The 15,185-nt window shown below is 34.4% G+C and overlaps 1 pseudogene; it reads left to right on the forward strand.

The window, feature by feature from the left end:
* The window catches only part of LOC135207358 (uncharacterized), a 469,824-nt pseudogene that overhangs the window by 380,341 nt on the left and 74,298 nt on the right, over positions 1-15,185 (forward strand).

A 15,185-nucleotide genomic window follows, 5' to 3' on the forward strand; every position in this document is an offset into this window, starting at 1 on the left:
AATATAATGTATAGATATTATATACTATATATATATTATAAATTAGTATATATAAGATATATATATATAATATATATATATACACGATCTTAATATAGTAAAGCACAAAAGATGCATATACATATATACATTACATGTACGAAAGAAATATCATTTATCCACTAATATTACTACGTATGATTTCCTCCCGCAGGAGCAACTAAGGACAGACACTCAGGTCACCCTCTCCATCACAAGCATGACCTCGGCAGCCTCGGGAGAGTACAAGTGACGAGGTCATCGCAGAGCATCCTTCCTTTCGGACGGAGACTGACAGCTCCTTCATGACCGTCCTGGGTGAGTACCGAATTCCGTAGGACTTTTGATTTTTTTTTTTTTTTTTTTTTATCTGGCGCTGGGTTTCGACTCCGTCTATGCGCCAGTATTCATCGCGAGTTTAATTAATGGTTAGATGTATCGGGATTTGGTATTGAGAGTAGAAGTGTTAGTGTAGTTTAATATAGAAGGTTAAAAACACACGAACATGCATGTGCAACACGATGGTTCCTTTGTATATGTTTGTCTAAATAGACATACACCATATATATATATATATATATATATATATATATATATATATATATATATATATATATATATATATATATATATATATATACATATATACACACACACACACACACACACACACATATATATATATATATATATATATATATTATATATATATATATATATCATTTGATATTTCAAATTCTCAAGCAGATCACATCAAGTCGAATAGCCAGAAGAAAGACAATTACACCAAAACAAGAAATGTAATCAAACTGTTAATACTATTACGATTTAAAAGAGGTTTATATCTTTTTTCCATTCATATACTGAGTATTTACTGAGCTTCGGTAGTTATTCTGGTATCTTGCATTTTTAAAGTAATAAAGGTGACAATTGTGACAGTAAATATCACCTAAGAGCACTTCTCTATATGGAAATTCAAGCTCAAATTACATAGATTTTTACAAATTTGATGCCATATTCCTGTACAGCACCATAAAAATGTAACAAATAAAAACACTTTTTCCTAATTTCTCTTCTGTATGCTTCCAAACACCATTTTTCAATGTCTTAATATACAATCCTGTTCCATGCCCTCTCGCATGATAATGAGGTACATGGATATATTTAATCCAAATTAATATCTTCAAAATATCAGGTTGTATTATCATAAATAACCTGTAGTATTTTTCATACAATGGCTATTAATATGGCACCTCTATCCCTTTTTCACTCACAGCATCATCACTGTTCGTGACGTCATAATTATAAGATAAAAATTCTTACCATAATGTGCTATGCATCGATAACAATTCTGTTTTGAATCCATGTCTTTTATATAAGGGTTACCAAAACAGGCAATTTTGCCACTCTTTTTTTTCATGAAATCCTTTGTTACAAAATAAAGAGATTATAAAATCGCCTATTTTAGTGACTACAAACAGCATACATTGTTATTCCAATGAGGGAATAAACAACCCTACTTAATTCATGGTTCTCACAAATCAACCGGTATAATGTAGGTCACTTTAATCTCTCGCATTTTCACACTGACATTACTTTGCAAAGTTATAGAACCATGACGATGAGTTTATTAAACTCTTTTACCTGGTTAAATATATCTATCGATTATAATCATAATTTATTAAAGCATAATTCACATACTCTTGGTAATCTCAAATACGCGTTTAAAAATTAAAATTAAAATTTTTAAAAAAATCTTATTTTTTTATTTTTGGTTTGCATTAGTTCGTGGCTTATAATTCCAATGCTAGACGTTATTAAACGTTCTGTCCTAGGTTAGGACATTCATCGAACAATCTGCTTTCGAAAGGACTTTCATAAGAATCTCTTCGACTTACGGTCTTATTTTTATGATATGAACGCGCAAAAACAGGTAAAAAACACCACATCAAACTTCCAGTAACGTTACATAAGAGAACATTAATAACTTGACAAACAGACCATGACTTTTTTACTATTACCCAATCAGTGAGTGACATACAGACTTCTAATTCTAAGGCTTATAAGCTCCTCTCCTAATAATGGCGATACAGATAACTTTACTTTTGCTTATCTGCCTACAATGATTTCATTTTGTGATGTCATTCTCACAAGAAAATGATGCCCTAGAATTTTTTTAAAACATTTTCCATGGGGAGTCTCGCAAAATTTATGGAGTACTGTTCTCACACTGTAAGGATTACCACACCTATCGCTGCTGCCTCTTGCGTTTTTTCTTCTAAAGCTTACACACACACACACATATATATAATACATCATACATATATATATATATATTATATATATATATATAATTATATATATATATATAGATATATGATGTGTGTGTGTGTGTGTGTGCACTTAAATATGTATATATCCATAGTACACATATATACACATGTATATACACACACATGTGTATGCGTGTATGTATATATATATATATATATATATATATATATATATATATACATATATATTATTTAAGCATCTATCTTAATACGTTCTAACCTAGCATCATTCAGAGCTACCTCTTGTCGATCCACTACATCCAGCAGTTTATGAAATTAACGCAAGACTGTAATCCCTTGAGACAGGAACTCCTCCATGAGTACTTTTTATTCGTCATCATATATAATATATATATATATATATTATATATATATATATGTATATACTTATATAAATAATATATATATATACTTTTATATATTATATATTTAGGTTTTTATATATATGTGTGGTATGACAGGATAAAAAAGTACTCATGGAGAGATACTGTCTCAAGCGATTAGTCTCTCGCGTCAATTTCATATAAACTTGCTGGATGTAGTGGATCGACAAGAGGTAGCTCTGAATGATGCTAGGGAACCTGTTATGATAAATGCTTGTATGCGAGACGGTTGACGACATTTGGAAGGCAGTTCAACGACTGGGGAATTGAGACGTGTAATGAACTGATGGGATTTCAAGTGCGCCGCTGAGTTATGGTGGTGACAGTGTAATTAAGTCGTTTCCCAAAGTAAGGAAATTGCTGTGTCTGGATAAGAGGAATGTTTTCTAAACGAACGAGACATTGGAATCATTGTTCCTAGAGGTGGGTGCGCGGTAGTTTGACAGTACAACACACAGGATAGGTAAGGACTGCTGCGCGAAGAACGGTTTATACAGGACAAAAAACAGTTTATGTGGTTCCAATATTTATCAAAAAACTGAAGGAAAAGGAGGGCAAAGTGTAATAAGCTGCACCTGCAGAAATCAAGTGGTAGAAAAGGTATAGTAGATTCACATCAACCGCGCATTTGATGTCTAGACCAGTCCCTCACGACGCTCCTGATTGGCTACTGATAAGCCAATCACAGGGCTGGAAACTCAGTCTCTCTCAAGAGTTCACATGGGTAGGATCTATGTTCCAACTCTCCTGAGGGATACGTCTTTCAAAAGTAACCCTCAGGAGAGGTGGAATAATACATCCTGCCTATGTGAACTCTCGAGAGAGACTGAGTTTCCAGCCCTGTGATTGGATTATCAACAGCCAATCAGGAGCGTCGTAAGGGACTGGTCTAGACATCAAATGCACGGTTGATGTGAATCTACTATGGCTGTGAGTGTCAGTAGGACTGAGTGACTCAAGCCACTGGTACAGATTACAGCCGCGGGAAGTTGCATAATAGTAAAAAATAAACAATATTCACCGTACTCATGATATAACTTAAGTAAAAGCTTTTCTCATTAAAGAGAGATAATTAACAAAAAACAGGATACTGTGCACTCTCAATGCAGATTACATCATGTATTGCACAGTACTGGTTATTCTCTCACAAGATCCAATGTACCCCCAAAGAGTACAAATGTACCACTGGGGGTACAAGTAACCCAGGTTGGGAACCCCTGGTGTGGAGCATATTTTGTTGTAATACACAGATTATTCGTAGAAAGCAAAGTTCATTGGAATGCAAACTTAACTTACGGGTTAAAAGCACAAGTGAATAGCAGAAACGAATGTGCTATGACTCCAGAGCTGGTTAATACTTTTATGGAGTAATGACGAAGTCACAGAAAGACGCCCTTGGCTCTTTCTTGATTCTACACTGTTAACCTTTTGGCTAATGAAATTTGAGTCTTTGGTATCAGTTTGGATGACCACTAGTATCCTCTGAGACCTGCTTTCATCCTGACAGCTGACAATATTCCAGTCTAACATAAAACTGAGCTCGTTTCCTTGTATTAAATTGCGTTGTAATTAAAATTTCAACGATGAAGGATAGGCAATTTCTTCACTGACTGGTAATTACGTAAGGTTTTCATGAATATTCATAATAGCCCACAATGGAAAAGATTCGCGAAGTAGCACTAAACAGAGAGAAGTGTATCACCACAAAAACACCTGCACTGCTTGTTAATGAAAAATACATTTTAGATTACATTTTATAAGTGGGTTGTCTAGGTATCTGTTCAAGTAACGATATTTAGATTAAATGTCAGGTTACAAGACACATACATCTGGTTAAGCATATCAAAGTTGCAGCTTAGCTTCGTCATACCCCAAGAAATAATTAACAACTTTCTCAGCGCCTCAGTGGCATGGTCGGTATGGTGTTGGCGTACCACCTCGGTGGCAGCGAGTTCGATTATCGGGCCTTCCATTGAGGTATGGGAGATGTGTATTTCTGATGACAGAAGTTCACTCTCGACGTGGTTCGGAATTCACGTAAAGCCGTTGGTCCCGTTGATGAATAACCACTGGTTACATGCAACGTAAAAACACCATTCAAAAAAAAGAAAAAAAACAACTATATAGCTATCACGATTACTCAACTCCATTTGATTAGGAAAAATCCTAAGAAATAATCTTACAGTATCCACTGTTTTCTTGACTGAAATTCCCTACTTGTAACACTGATAGTTTAGTGGCTGACTTTGGTGTGGTCCAGAAGCAAGCTTTTTAAGTAATTTCAGTCCTAATTGGCATTATAAGTGCCGCTGTAACCAGCTCCTTATTAGAATATTTGTCTGCAGCATTCCTATCTGTTTCCAACAGAATTTGATTCAACTAGGTTGCTCTTTCAAGGGTTATCAGATCAGGTTTTTATACACTTCCTGTTTCTCTGGATACAGGAGAGTGCCTCTGCTATTGGCCGCTCATGAGATTCTATCATAACTCCTTTTAGTCTTGCTTCCCCTGAGGATTAAAGGGATTAGCCAATCATTTGTTCTTCAAGAAAATGGTCAACTCATTGGCTCATAAGGTCAACATATTTGTCTTTTATAAAAATCACTTGCAGTTCTGTGGTAGCATGTTTTCAATGAAAAGATCGATCGCTGAACATGAACATTTTCTCTGCATTTCACACACATGCATGTGAACTACCTGTAGCTTTTAATAGAAGCATGTATCATGACTGTGTATATGACGCCAAAAGTGAAACGTGGACGTTTCCCATCATTATAACGATAATATTTTCCATTTTCCATCTCCACAGATTCATCTATCCACATAATCTTCGACTTTTTTCACAGTAGTTCAAAATCTTTTATTTTCACAATCCGTATTTCATTCCTCTATCCCCGCATTCCCCCTCCATGCGCCCACGACTGTTTCAATGAACACATTTTTCTTTTATTTCACTCTGCTGCTCCTTTTTATTATTCGTCTTTTATTCAGCTCCAGCTCCTTGAGGAGCCAGGGTCATGAAAAATGCCCTCTAAAGGCTTAGTTCGCGTCGACAATTTATCTCCGTTCTTTCATCTTCCTTTCTCTGCTTCATAAATTCTTATAATGAATCAAGATAAAGAAGAAAATCGAGCCTGATAAAGTTACGAAACAGAGGCAACTGCGCACATGTTGGTAACTACGTACATCTTATTACAAGTAAGTTATTATGTAAGCACTTTAATAATAAATAAACCATTGAAGAAAAACTGGACCAGTTTGCATAAAATATATTATGCATATAGAACGTATAACTATTTTTCCTTAATTAATGCAACCAAACAGATACAAACGCCCTTCTGGAATTCGTCCGTTTACATACAGAGCATTATATAATATATATATATATATATATATATCTATATGCTATATATATATATATATATATAATATATAATGTGTGTGAATATATCACATAATAATGTACATATAAAACACACACACACGCACACACACAAACATATATATATATATATATATATTATATTAATAATATATCTAGATTAATATTATATATATATATGTATCTATATGTATAATATATACATACGTATATACATACATATAAATATATATACAAACAAATTTCGCGCACATTACCATCATCAGCATCAAAGCCTCCATTGCACTGACGCAAAGAGCCTCTGATAAATTCCATCAGCCATGCCTTTTCCAGTGCTTTAGTTTTCAACAATCTCCACTCATATCCAGCTTCTCGTCTCATACTGGTCATCCAAGTAGGTCCGGGTCTTTCAACTCTCCTATTCTCACATGTCCACGCCATCTCCAATCACTCTTTCACCATTTCACCACTATGCCATCTAGAAAAAGAACTTTCGTAATTTCCCTTATAATATCATTTCTGATTCTGTCCTGCCATCATCAACTTATTCTCTGAAATCGACAAAAGTTTTTGGTTGTCATACATTAATTAATGTCTGTATAGTAATACAGATCCTACTGCCATTCTGCATAATCTTACCTTTGAATGCAAGTCAGTCGATCTGATTTCCATTTTTATTCAGCTTGCCCACTGATCGACTTCCCTTCATTAATCTTCATTAACTTCCACCTCAAGTGAACCATTGTTCCTGAATATTCGAAAGATACAGCCTCACTGATGCTTTCTCTGTCTGTTCCTTTGTGCTCATCACTTCAGTTTTCTTACATTTATTTTGAGCGTCGTGTTTCTGTCAAGCAAACTTTATTAATCTTGTGCCGTTTTCTGATCATAAACGCATCATCTCTTTCATCTAAGTCCGTTTAGTTTATGTCGTTTAATAAAAACTTCTCTTTCATCTTCGATCACGTTTTGAGTATACAGTCTATGAGAAAGGTGAAGTAACATTCCTTTGTAGTACTTCACTGTTTACTCCAAATACTGCTTTTGCACATGAACACAACACACACACACACACACACACACACACAATATAATATTAATAATACGTATACATACACACACACACACACACACACACACACACACATATATATATATATATATATATATATATATATATATATATATATATATGTGTGTGTGTGTGTGTGTGTGTGTGTGTGTGTGTGTGTGTGTGTGTATGCGGGTAAGCAGAAAGGATAGAGCTAGAATGATAATTTATGATAATTCACAAATACTAAGCCACAAATATCCTTCATAACGAGTCACTATACCACAGGAATAACTAACACCCAAAGGAAATAGTGTGGGCCGACCAAGATCATAATTCCCTTTGGGTAAACGTTATTCCCAGGATATAGTGAAATCGATATTAATAATATTCGTGAATTATATAAAAATTAACGCGTGTAGAAGTGGCACAAATTTATATTAAATATATCTAAAAATGCATGTGTGTGTATACGCGCCCACAAGCAGTTTAGCTTAAATTAGGATTTATTATATTACAGAGGATATTATGATTGCGTCCCCTAATCTTCCAGAGAAGTTTCAGCCGAGCCTAACTTATTAACAAAGTTTGTTCCTGGGAAGATAAGAAGCAAAAGAAGAAGAAGAAGAAGAAGAAGACGAAGAAAAAGGATGAAAGGAAGGCTGACCTGGCTGCAAAGGAAGTAGAAGAAAAACAAGAGAAGAGCGACCTGGACTCAAAACATATTTGCTTTGCTTTCGGAGTCATCCGATGTCATCAGTCATACAGAATAAAAAAAAAATAAAATAAAAAATTATATGATTCCATTCACTTTCGTCAGCACGAATGCTTGTGGGGAATTTTCCTTTGCTCAAGAGTTTGCTATTTTTTTTTTTTTTTTTTTTTTTTGCATTAACATCTAATCTAATTAAGGACGATTATTTTCAATTTCAAGGAATTTCGGGATATGAAGAATTAAGAGGAGTCTATAAACAGCCGTACAGGATAAAAACTCTGACATGATTTCATTCACTCCGTCAACACAAACGCCTTGTTGGAAACTTCCTTTTCTCAAGAGTTTGAAGTTTTTTTGCATTAATATCTGATCTAATTAAGGACATATACCTTCAGTTTCAGAAGAACAACTAAGATGAGTCGGTACAAGCAGAGGAGTACAAAACAAACGCTGTAGTGATTGTAGTAAACAAAGACACAGTAATTTCAACTAGTCCTCGAGACGTCTGTCCATAATTCAATTATACGATTTACTTTTCGCGTTTTTCTCCTAAACCTTCTGACGAAAAAGTCTGAGAACGAGAACAGAACTCTACGATGACGACATTATAAAAGTTTTCGTGGAATACGCGAGTATTTGATGCATCTTCGAAATTAATGTCACCTTAACTCTCAAGGTTCAAGGTACAGACTTATTTTGTTTTATTATTAAATTTGTGCTGTAAATGAAATGGCAGTGGAAGCCATAATTCTGTTAATATCGCTCCTGTTTTCTGAAGGCGTTTCTTTGCCAAGAGCAATTAGGACTTGGGAGTTAAGGCGAAATACGCAGCCAGAGATATTACTTATCATCTGAATATCGATTAAACGTCATTCTGAAATGGATTTAGTGGCACATGAAAATAATATATATGGAGAAAGCAAATAATACGGCTACTCACATACATACATACATACATACCTGCATTACGTATACACGTATATGTCTGTATATGTGTATACTATTTATATATATACACATACATAAATGTAAGATATATATATAATAATATATATATATATGATATAATAATATATATGATATACTATACTATATAATATGTATTAGGGGCTTGTGCCTTGTATGATAAGGCGCCCTATGAGGTAATGTTAGACTAGCGATAATCTTACGCTAAGTCGGTTGGTATTGCACTTCCATCTTCAATGGAGTGTCTGGGGGTTTGTAGATCATTTACGAAGACGGTATTATCTTGTTGGTTATTACGACGATGTGTTAAACTCATGGTGAGGAGGTTCTTGTAGAAAAACACGAAATATAAAAAATATATGTATTCTTCTGAAGTTTTACATGCTGAAGATCAGATATGATTGTACAAGTCTTCTAATAACGATAGCTTGATCGCTTCTGCCAATGATGATGGCTAATCCTATTCCTCTACATAATAAAGCTTAGGTAAAGAGGTGCAGGTCTTCTAATGACGATAGCTAACTCTGTTCTGCCATGTCTAACCATCTCTGTTACAAGTTATGAAGGAACAGACAGTAGTTCGAACATATGAACATACATACAAATGACATAGTTTCATACGAACACACAATCAAATGAGACACGCTACAGATCACGTAGGCCGTTTGAATCATAGGTCGGGGTAAGTTGTCTCAAGCAGGACTTGACTGTTTCAAAACAATGAATGACCACAGATGACGGCATGTCAAACTTAGCACTACATACTTATTGTATACGTCATCTTTAGCGTCTCTGTCGATCACATTCCTGCAAGCAATCTGGTTGACCTCTTAGGTTTAGACTTTATATATATGGACTAACATTCCATATTTTATTATGTAAACACTTACATCAGCTCGGTCAGCTACCAAAACCAACTACTGAATATTACTCAAACTTGACTTGCATTTGACTTATAGGAGTGTGATACAGACACTATGTGAATATATATAAGTAAATAAAAATTCATGGTGTACATGAATTGATTCAAGTAATAAAATATAAAAAACAATGATATTGGTAATTATAGTGATCACGGGATATATAATGATACAGTTTTTCACTTCATCTCTTTAAGATACTTATGCTACAGAAAATACTAATGTACTCTGATAATTGCATAGAATGAAGATTAACATGATAAAAATCATATTTTAACCTGATAACAAAAAATTTCATATATGAATTGATAACATTATTAATGTTTATGCTGATTGATTCGTTGATTTTTATGCTAACTGTTACATATCTGATTCATTAATCAATATACTAACTCATATATAACTGCAGATATTGGTATGATAAAAGGTAACAGATTGATTATAGGCTACCTGATTTGTTTATACATATGTATATGGATTCATATAATTATGATTAATATATGTGCCTTTAAACATGATTCCTATTGCGTACACGCAAAGATATATTTCGATTCCGTTATTTATGATCATTTATATATAGGATTCCTAGTGCTACACGCAAAAAATATATTTCGATCCTGTTATTTATGATCATTTTATATATAGAATTCCTAGTGCGTACACGAAAAATATATTTCGATTTCTGTATATTTGATATCTTTATATAGGATACATGATACTTTATATATAATAGGTAACATGACACCGAGGTTATACTACTTCACTTTTAACTAACGTTCGAACAACTTTTCGACCATTACACAGTTCCAGACAACCACCTATAGCCCAATGAAACGGCCTATTTCACAGGGTTAAAACAAGGGGAAAATTTGCCTGGGCGGGTCCAACATCCTATATTGCGCACATACTTATTCTCTGCATCCTAAGCTACACGATTACGTTCGCGATGAATAGATCATCCCAGCACGAGTCCTTCGCCAGCAAAGTAGAGTTGAATATCCTTCGGGTCGTAATCGTCGGAAGTATGTCCCTTTCGTAGTCGATTCCCACAGCCGCCGGAGCATTCCGCATTAAAACGAGATTAACGACGAGATACGGTGTCGGTCGAAGAAGTCCATGATGGTGCTTATTCCTTTCACATTGCAGGCGGTTGTTACTCGACTGCCGTCGTCCGCAGCGACGAACGATTTTTTTGAAGTTGCGATGTGAAACTCTCGTACTGCAGGATACTGTAACCAGGTCCCATTAATCAGCCTGCAAGTGAAAGTATACTTGTCACAAGGGCAAAGTAAATTCAGACGACATCCAAATACAGGGGAGGGGAGAGAGCCATTTAGACCAGACTTAACCCACATGAATTCGCTGATATTTTGGAATTCAAAAGAGTCCGCTGTACAACTATTTTTATCCATGGCATTAACAATGAGTGAACCTATCCAGGTCTATGATGACTGTAAAAATATCCATAATTATAACAAATAAACAGATATCAATACAAATCCCAAAGAAAATTCGATATTACTGGTAGTAAATTACTAGACCAAAGAACGTGGGAAAAACGGAGCTATTTGTAAGATTGCCAGGCAACATAAGAGTCAAAGAGAAGATTCATCATGATTCTGTATTTCTCTATGCTAACTGAAATTAAGTTGTGATAAAATCTGATCCTATGTGCCCTAACAAAAGTTTCATATTCAATTTTCTCGCGCGCATCCTCTGAGGTTAATTTAAAAAACTTTATTAATAGGTAGGAGATGCAACGAAAAAAACCCACTATGTAACTAATTTCTAAATAAACTTTGGGTTTTTCAAGAAAATGTGACATTTTCCCATGAATGTTTTACTTGAATTGTAATATGCTAATGTTGCAAGTAAATATTTCATATTCATATCTTGATACTTCTAAATGTCTATGAGGTTCAGAAAAAATTAATTCATTTTGTTGTTATAGAAATTCTATTTGCTTATTTTGTTTATTAATTTTAAAATGATTGCAACTCCTTAGTTGCATTGCGCACACCGATAGACACTTGTACCTAACGTCTGCCTTGCCCATGAGAAGTTCGGGCTAAGCATTCCTTTCTCCAGTGCAAAGACGACACACAGATGAAGCCTGTGTAAGCAGATTATTGAGGTTAAAAGGAACAAATGCTGATACGGCAATGATGACGTCGTCACTTGGCAGGAGATTGCTCTCAGCCAGCTAAGAGTTACGTTACTTGCTGTAATAAATACGACTTTAGGATAAATTTTTTGTTTTTTAATACTCGACCCACATGAGAAGAATGTCTGAAAAAAAACAGTACCAAAATTGAACAATATATTAGTTTCACGTTGGGAATCTGCATAATTGTAATTATGTTAAATTAAATATTCCTTATTCAAACTAATGAAAAGGTTTCCAGACAAATTCTATATATATTATTAGCCCTGTATAAGATTCATATAGGATTATTCCATAGATAAGATTTTCACTTCTAGACTTCCTGACTTTAAAATCTCTTTTATTTTATTTTATTTATTTATTTATTTATTATTATTATATATTTTTTTTTCATTGACTACGAATATAAATCACCGGGACAGACAATATGTCAGTAGGTTTTGGATATGTGTTTGAACTTTTAGCTTATTTGTCATTACTAAAGCGTTAAGTTAGAGTTCAAATCTTTACGTATATATATTTGGATATTTAATTAATCTATGGTTACGTTTTGCTTATTGATTTTATCGTGATTCCTTTTTTATTATAATTTGTAACCCTTCCGACTTCTTACGGAGTGTATTATATTGACTCCACTTGTATCCATATATTTTGTTTATATTTTTTTATATTTATTTATTTATATATATATATATTTGATAAATTAATGGTTGGCTTGAATATGTGGAAAAATGTTCTAGCGGCGTACCGTATAAGGCTACTTGCGGCATCAATTCTATAGATACAAGATATAAATGATAAAGGTATTTAAAACCGCGAGAACCGCTATAATCCAGTTCGGATCCAATATCACGAGTTGGAACTCGTAAGACATTGACATTTCCTATTTAATTATCCGTTATTCTACCAAACCGATTGACTCTGGGTGATAAAATATATTATTGGTTTTCTTAATGGAAAGGAATTCACACGAGTTAAGAAGATTATTGATTTACACCACCCGAGTCAGAGATTATTGTGTTGAATTCCATATTTACTGATTTAGCACTCATAAATATTCCTAACGCACTCAATTGCGGTGTTTGTTTTTTGGTGCTATTAATTCTATATAACGTGTCAAGGAACTATTAACACTAAGAAGTGTTTATTCCCTCTGTCAGACTCGTAATTCTGTTAATAATTCTACGTATATTCTTTCAAGGATTGATTTGGCACAGGATAGGCCCTTAACTGACAGGTGTCTTAGTGTGTCCCTTGTTTTCATGACACGTGTTACAATCAGTTATGTGCTTTTTATATTTGTAAGCATTGTAGGCAGTAAAATAGTGATTTTGGCTTTTCTGTGACATAGTAGAGAACCCGGATGACGGAATGCAACCAGTTTATGACGATTGGTATGAAAGAGATTAGTAATACTTACCTGGTCGTTAGTCATCTGCTGTGTTCTTCGGGTTTTCCTCGTCACGGACCTACATATAACATTACATTTGATTACATTATTCTGATACACATACTTTAAATATACTTTTGCTTTAGGGTTTCTGCTCAAAAGTGTTTATTGTTTTTGCTTAGCCGCTGACCCTGTTTCCGTTCGAAGTGTTTATTGTTTGATGTTTATTGCTGCTGACTCTGTTTCCGTTCGAAGTGTTTATTGTTTGGTGTTTATTGTTTTGCTTATCACTGTTGACACTTGCTTTGTTCAGTTTGTAAACAGTTCTGCGCTCCAACCTAGATATTCAATGGTCGCGATCTCTTGGGTTAAGGAATTTTCTTGTTTTAGATACGGTTTTTTAACATAGGCACGATGTTTTCTATATCTTTAGTCTAATTAATGGTTCTTTGCTGTATGGTGCGGGATTGCGGGATAATGCGTCAGCTATGATATTTGCTTTCCCAGGTAGATATCTTATCTTGGCTCCAAAGACCTGAATGATCATTTGTCACCGAGTTCCTTTTGGACTGTGATTAAAGCCTTTGAAAAACTCGGTAAAGGACTCATGTTCAGTAAGGACTTTATCAGGATAGCCATAGATTATGAACTTAAATGTACTAGTGAGTTAAAGATACCTAGCCCTTCCTTGCTTATTACTGCATATTTACTTTCAGAGGGCTTTAGTTTACGTGAATAAAAAGCTATAGGAAAGAACTGTTTATCATATTACTGAAGTAGTACCCTCTTACCCCTTGGTCTGAGGCGTCTGTTGCAATAAAAAAAAAAAATTTCCTTATTTAAATCAGGGATTTTTAAGTTAGGTGAGCTGCATTATTCCGCTTTTAAGATATCGAACGCCTGTTGATGCTTTTCAGACCATAATAAATCTACGCTCTTCTTCGTAAGATCTGTTAAAGGAGCTGTCATGATTGAAGAGTTACATATTTACATACGATTGTAATACCCACTACAGCGCCAAAGTGCTGTATCCCCCTTTTACGTTAATAGGTACCGGAAAGTTATGAATAGCCGACACCTTACCATGGACTACTTTAAGACCTTGACTAGACACATAAAACCTAAATAAACATGTTCGGTTTTTTAAAAACTCACATTTAGATATTTTACTCTGAGACTAGCTCTAGTTTATGTGAATGTACTTCTAAGGTATTAGAAAAGATTATAAGACCAACCATATAAGCATGTAGGGTATCCCCTAAAAGTCTCCAAACACTATATTATAATTTGGGGCGCAACGTAAGCCGGAGGCATACGTAAAAATTGATAATGTCCCCTGAGTGTGCTGAAAACTGTGTATGAGGTACAATCACTTAGGTAATGGTATCTGGTAAAAGCCTTTAAGTAAGTCCAAGCTGGTGAAAAATTTATTCTAACCTAACAGAGATAAGATGTCGTCGGTACATCGCACTGGAAACTATCGGGAGTCGTTTCCTTGTTTAAGCGACAGAAGTCTACGCAGATACGCCAAGTCCGATCTTTTATGACATGACGTTTGAGGGAAAAATTATATGGGCTTATTTGATTTCCTAATGGCTCCTATTACTAACATTTTTCAACTTCGTCATTTATCTCTATTTTGAAATTTCATTGAGAGTCTACACGAAGGTACGTATATAGCTTTATGTTTGTCCTTAGACCGTATTTTGTGTTAAATTACATCCGTTTTTTCCCAGAGATCACTCCCTAGTAAAAGATAAAAAAAATTTCTGCTGAATCACCTCTGCTTGAATGACTTTACGGATATTACTTTAGATAGATTAACAGAGAGATTCATCCACGACTGATTGGGCGGGATTAAAA

The sequence above is a fragment of the Macrobrachium nipponense genome, chromosome 32 (genome assembly GCF_015104395.2).
Source record: "Macrobrachium nipponense isolate FS-2020 chromosome 32, ASM1510439v2, whole genome shotgun sequence".
Classification (NCBI taxonomy): domain Eukaryota; kingdom Metazoa; phylum Arthropoda; class Malacostraca; order Decapoda; family Palaemonidae; genus Macrobrachium; species Macrobrachium nipponense.